Source organism: Rhinopithecus roxellana, chromosome 11, assembly GCF_007565055.1.
Source record: "Rhinopithecus roxellana isolate Shanxi Qingling chromosome 11, ASM756505v1, whole genome shotgun sequence".
Lineage (NCBI taxonomy): Eukaryota > Metazoa > Chordata > Mammalia > Primates > Cercopithecidae > Rhinopithecus > Rhinopithecus roxellana.
In genome coordinates, this window is record NC_044559.1 from 9,015,113 (window position 1) to 9,022,160 (window position 7,048).

General features: G+C 33.3%; 1 non-coding gene across 1 annotated transcript; it reads left to right on the forward strand.

Annotated features, from left to right (window-relative positions):
* Positions 1-6,242: 6,242 nt before the first annotated feature.
* LOC115900532 lies at positions 6,243-6,346 on the forward strand. Its single transcript, XR_004060216.1, has one exon. It is a non-coding gene; the product is annotated as a U6 spliceosomal RNA (small nuclear RNA).
* The last annotated feature ends 702 nt before the right edge of the window (positions 6,347-7,048 follow it).

Genomic DNA, 7,048 nt, shown 5'->3' on the forward strand with positions numbered 1-7,048 from the left:
CCCGAGTAGCTGAGACTGCAGGCACCCACCACCACACCTGGCTAATTTTTTTGTATTTTTCGTAGGGACGGGGTTTCACTGTGTTAGGCAGGATGGTCTCGATCTTCTGACCTCGTGATCTGCCCGCCTCGGCCTCCCAAAGTGTTGGGATTACAGGCGTGAGCCACCGCGCCCGGCCTGTTATCATGATTTTATTCTTCATACACGCAAAGTGAAGATAATTTATACTCCTACCAACTATGGTCTGGAGTATCCTTTGATATCCACACTAACTGGCACCATGTTATATTTTTTTCCAACCTGATGGGAAAACACACACACATCTTTTTTTACATTTACTTGGTGTCATCTGTAGAATTATGATGTTCATAAATTTAGAAAGGAGAACTTTATTTTTCATAAATGGTTGAAGCCTGCAGGGTGGCCATTCTGACAGGCTAGGAAGCATAACCTTTGGCCAGAAGCCAGAAACAAGACAGTTGGAGGTAGGATCAAAGGGAAAAGAAATTTAAGCTGAGCAGGGTGACTGAATACATATTGAATAAGCTACAGGAGGAGTCATGAGTATTTATGAGATGAGAAACATGCACATTTGTAATTAGCTCCATGCTTCCTCACGGGTCCCATGTACAAACAATGGCAGCATTGGCATGATCCGAGGGTGGAGTATTCAGCCCTCTGATGTCAAAAGGTAATGTAGAGGACATGAAAACCCTCACTGCATATTCTCAGTAGGCTGGCCAGAACCATTCCATGGTCAGTGATCTCTTATCAGACAATAAAGGAGAAGCAATGTCAGATGGTTAGTTAATAGGAGTGGTGGAGTCTTTTGAAAGGGCCGGTTTCTGTTTAGTCCTTAGGGAAGAAAGCCTAATGGCAGTTAATGACCGACAGGGTATAAGGAGGCAGTCTGACTTCACAGCCTGTCATGGATAGGAACTCAGTTTTCAAGGTTCCCCTGGGTCCCTTTGGCCAGGAGAAAGACTGTTTAGTCAGTTGGTGGGCTTAGTATCTCACTTTTATTTATCACTGGTAACTAATAAAATTGACCATAGAGCATATTTGGATATATTAATGTTTTATATGAAATTTCTTTTTATGCCTATTGGCGATTTCTTAATTTTAATTTTTTTAAAATGCTATGAGTGAAAATAATACGACTGGAAAATTTTCCCAATAAAATTTGGCTAGAGCATTTCTCCCCATAGAATTGAACTATTAGTGTTGTCATTTACTGAATTCCTTTGTGTCAGTAGATATTCCTCTAGTCTATATTGAATTAATTTTATTTGCCACTGTTTAAGATTTTTGCATATATAATCGTTAGCAAAATAGGCCGATAATTGTATTTTCTTATATTACTTTTATCCAAGATTACTCGTAAAAGTAATTGTACACTTTCGATTTCAAATACAAAAAGTACTTTTTGTACATTTATACTCTAAAGGTACTTTTTGTTTGTAATTCATTTTCCATTTGATATTTTAAAATTTGTTTAAAGCAATAATTATAAATTGAAGTTGCTTGGCACACAATGAACAAAGGTGTAATCTGTGACTGTACATCATAAAGGTGGAGGAGGACAAAAATACATAGAAGCACAATATTTTATATTATGAAAATTATTAGTTTTAATTTAAAATAGATTGCTATAAATTAAGATGTTGTCTATAGGACAACCACTAAGAAAATTACATACATATATATATATATGCACATATACATATGTATATGTGTATTTATGAAAAAAATGACTGTAATAAAATGTTATAAAGTAAAATATCTGTTTAATACTAAAGAAAGCAGTAAAGTATTTATAATCCAAACTTTGTAAGATATATAAAAGAAAAATAGCAAAATAGCAGAAGTGAGCCCATCATCATCAGTAATTAGATTAAATATAAATTGATTACACTTTTTAATTAAAGGCTGGGCGCAGTGGCTGAAGCCTGTAACCCCAGCACTTTGGGAGGCCGAGACGGGCGGATCATGAGGTTAGGAGATTGAGACCTTCCTGGCTAACACGGTGAAACCCCGTCTCTACTAAAAAATACAAAAAACTAGCCGGGTGTGGTGGTGGGCGCCTGTAGTCCCAGCTACTCAGGAGGCTGAGGCAGGAGAATGGCGCAAACCCGGGAGGCGGAGCTTGCAGTGAGCTGAGATCCAGCCACCACACTCCAGCCTGGGCGACAGAGCGAGACTCCATCTCAAAAAAAAAACTTTTTAATTAAAAGGCACATATTGGTGGAATGGATGTAAGAAACATGATCCAACTATATACTATCTATAAGAGGCTCATTTTAAAAGACACTGATATGTTGACAATCAAAGATGGAAACAGGTTTCCATGCAAAATGTACTCAAAGAGATCTAAAAGTAGCAACATTAATATTAGGTAAAACAGACTTTAAGAAAAAAGGTTACTATAGACAAAGAAAAACATTTTGTCATGATAAATGGGTCAATCTATTAACAAGATATAGCAATTACAAACGTATACACACTGAACGATGGAGCCCCAAAACATCTGAAGCAAATACTAACATAATTGAAGGTAGAAATATAAAACCTAATTACAATTATTATAGATTATTACATAACTCACCTTTCAAAGTGCTCTTAATATACCTGTATTTTTGGTTGTCATTGTTTCCAACAAATAACGTTATATAATTTTGTATTCCAGGAATTTTCCTACTTTTTTATATTTGCTGATGCAATATTTTATTTTCTGTGATTTCATGGATTTATTAGTTTTTAAATATTTAAAGAAGTATATACAGACATAGAAATATATCTACCTATCTATATTCTGATAAATTTTAGGAACTTATAAAAAGAGGATTAATTTTAGAATTAAATCCAATATCATAAATACTTTGATAACATTGTATTTGTATTCTTTGGCCCATAGAATATATTTAATTATACATATGTAATATTTAATTATTGTATTTGTATTATATATACTTATATATAATTAAATATATTCCATGAGCCATATATTTATATTAAATATTTTAATTTCAATTAAATAAATCTATTTTTAAATGTATATATATTATATATACATTTGTTCATTGTGTGTCAATAAACTGCAATATATATATTTTAATCACAGCTACATGAAGAGCAAAGGTGGTGAATTTAATAGTTTCCTCATGCATAAGATAGTTTATTCTTAATATCAAGTTATGTTTCTGTTTGTGGAAATACTGGTTAATAGATATCCAGAGAAATATTCCCACTAGAGAGTACATAAAATTCTTTGTGAAACAGAAAAAATATTTAGTTAAATATACATTTCATTTCAATATCTATATGTATATATATAAGTCCAAATATAGAGAGAAAAATTCCTCGATATCAGGAAATAAGTAGAGTTTGAGTTTGGAGAAGTGAGTAACTCTTATGCTGTGACTAGCTCTCCTGATATTTTCTAATAAGTGATGATTTAATCAGGTTATAACATGCACAGAAGGACAGCAGACAAATGTGCTAAGTCTATGCAGAGTAGCATTTTAAACTGTACATCTTCTATCAGAGTGAAACACTTGAAAAATATTTATTCTATCCTTAGCTGTGGGTAAGTGAGGAAAAAATATCTAAGTCAAAAATTGTGATGACTCAATGAACCTGACAGAAACTCAAACAAAACCTGTATGGAAGCACAGACTTTAGACCCAGGGCCTGTTTGAGTTTCAGTAAGTGCCAATGGACACGAGCTAAACATAAAACAAAAGAAGAAAAAAAAACCCAAGCCCTCTGGAGAAACATGTCACCATGGGCAAGAATCAGCAAAAATAACATCTTGCTGAATTGAGCCTGCAAAATCTTGAAAAATTGGTATTATCAACTATAAAATATATAATAAAACAATTATGTTTAATATGTATAAGCACAATTATAACTAAGAAGACCCTAGCAAATTTGAAAAATGTACATTTGTCAAAAAATATACACTTGAATAAGAAAAGATCTTAAAGGTCTAATTATAGACTCAATATTTTTACAGCAGATTAAATTCTGAGAAAAAGAAATTAGAAATTCAGAAGAGTGCACAAACTACTCACAACCCAACAAAGAGAAAAGCTTCTGAATAAGAAATAAAAATGAGGATATATAAATGAAAGGATGATAAATTCAAACCGTTTTAATTTGATTTTTAGAAGGAGAATATAGACAGAATAGCCGAGATATAACTATTTGAAAATAAAATGAATGAAAATTATCATTAATGAAAGTCACCAATTCAGAATTTAAGTACTAAGTGGAATAAGTGAAAATAAGCACATAAAAATAAATAGGTGAATGGATCTATTAGAATAAACTATAGAACTCTAAAGAAAAATAAAACTCTTCCAAAACAATCACAGGAAAAAGGATTTCCTACCTATACATGAAACTTCTCAATAATGTTGAAAACCAATAAGAGTGAAGAAGAACTTGAAATTTTTGAAGATAGTTATCTTTTAGAAACTTTGGAGATTTTTTTTTTTTTTTTTTTTTTTTGCATCTGTTGTGAGAGCAGATTGCTTACAAGTAACAAAAGTACAGCTAACCTAAGCAAAAACCAAACCAAACAAAAATGACATATATTGCAAGAATGCTAGAGTGTGTAATGGAACTCAAGGGATTAGCATGTATTATAGACCTCCACAGGAATTAGAACCAAGAACTGGGAATAGAAAAGGAACCAAAACATCTGCTTTGCCTTCTCTAATTCTCTTCTTACTCATTCTCTCTCTCTTTCCCCATTTCTCTCCCTGCCTCTTACTGTCTTTCTCTCCCTCTCTCTTCCTTTCCCACTTTCTCTCCCTTAGACCTCCTGCCCACTCTCTCCAATCCCCTTATATGTCCATGAATGAAGGAGATCTGGGAAACCTGAGAGTATTGATTTCGGGGTAGAGTTAGAAATACATTTTAGTAAGAAGAGGAATTTGCAAATACAGAGTCCATGAATAGTGGTGATTGTATATAATGTGTAATTTACTCTTCATATATCATGCTTCCTTTTGCTTTGTTTACTCCTTGAATATTGTGAAAGAAAGCCATGAGTATTGATTCATGATTTATTACCATTTTTCTGCCTAATCTGCAACATGCAATTGCTACATAAACCTTGGGTGTATTGGATGAACCAATATTTTGCCTTCTAAATTTTTCTCCTCAAAAACAAAATCAGCTGAACATCTAATTCATATGTCATCACTCTGAAGTTTAGTTTAACTTTGTTTAGATTAAATTAATTACCTTAGTGATATACATGTCAGAGAAGAAATAAGTTCATATGAAATTACCAATTATCTAAAAAATAATAACTATTTTCTATGTTATATCTAAGAAGCACATTTCAACTTACAATGATTTTCTTATAACTCTTTTTACTGACTAATCTCTCCAAACTGTGATGCATCCATTTAAAGTTTAATTTTATCTTAATTATAATAAATAAATTTTCCTTTAATAATTCTCAAGCCCAAACATTTGATTTAAAAAGTCTCATTGACCACTGTAAATAAACTTTAGTGTGTATTCACTAACTCTTAATAATGACTTCACAAATAGGGTGGGCACTAACAGAAAGGTTTTTGTCATGATACAAATTGATATGGCACTAAATAATAAATATGAAATTATCTAGTAATTATGATCAGGTTTTTCCAATTTTATTTATTTGTACTCATTGTAATTGGAAAATAATATCATAGAAAGTTTACAAAAGAAGGAAAAAGTCACTCCTGGAGACATAATTACACTTATTTGATATCACAAAAAATATAACATTTCAGAAAAGAATATAAATGGTATTAAAAAGTAATACACTGGCCAGGCATTGTGGCTCATGCCTATGATCTGAGCACTTTGAGAGGCTGAGGCAGGTAGATCACTTGAGGTCAGGCATTCGACCAGCTTGGCCAACATGGTGAAACCACATCTCTATTAAAAAAAATTATCCAGGCATGGTAGCGTATGCCTGTAGTCCAACTACTTGGGAAGCTCAGGCAGGAGAATCACTTGAACCTGGGAGATGGAAGTTGCAGTGAGCCAAGATCATGCCACTGCACTTCAGCCTGGGTGACAAAGCAAGACTCTGTCTCAAAAAAAATAAAAGCAATATACCACAAGACACAAATATTTTTTTTTCAAAATCAACAATCAGTAGTATATTTTATACTAAAATTTAGAAAAAAACACCAAGGAATTCTCATTAAAATTAGTAATATAATGAATTATCATGCTTGTTTTGGCATCACACACACTAAAATGGGATATGATACAGAGAAGATTAGCATGGTTTCTTCACAAGGATGACATGGAAATTCATGAAGAATTCCATATTTTTTGATGCAAAAATCTTCAGTAAAATACTGGCAAACCAAATCCAGCAGCACATCCAAAAGCTTATCCATCACAATCAAGTTGGCTTCATCCCTGGGATGCAAGGTTGTTTCAACATATGCAAATCAATACACATAATTCATCACATAAACATAACTAAAGATAAAAACCACATTATCATCTCAAGAGACATAGAAAAGGCCTTCAATAAAATTCACCATCCCTTTATGTTAAAAACTCTCAATAAACTGGGTACTAAAGGAACACACCTCAAAATAATAAGAGCCATATATGACAAGCACACAGCCTGTATCATACTGAATGGGTGAAAGCTGGAAGCATTCCCTTTGAAAACTGGCACAAGACAAGGATATCAGGGGAAACCCAACACCCGACATTCATTGTGGGTTCTTTTCTATTTCCCTAAGTGTTGGCTGGTCTGAGAAATAAAGGGAAAGAGTACAAAAGAGATAAATTTTAAAGCTGGGTGTCCAGGGGAGACATCACATGTCGGCAGGTTCCGTGATGCTCCCTGAGTCATAAAACCAGCAAGTTTTTATTAGCATTTTCAAAAGGGGTGGGAGTGTACGAATAAGGTGTGGGTCACAGAGATCACATGCTTCACAAGGTAATAAAATATTACAAAGCAAATGGAGGCAGGGCGAGATCACAGGACCACAGGACAGGGCAAAATTAAAATTGCTAA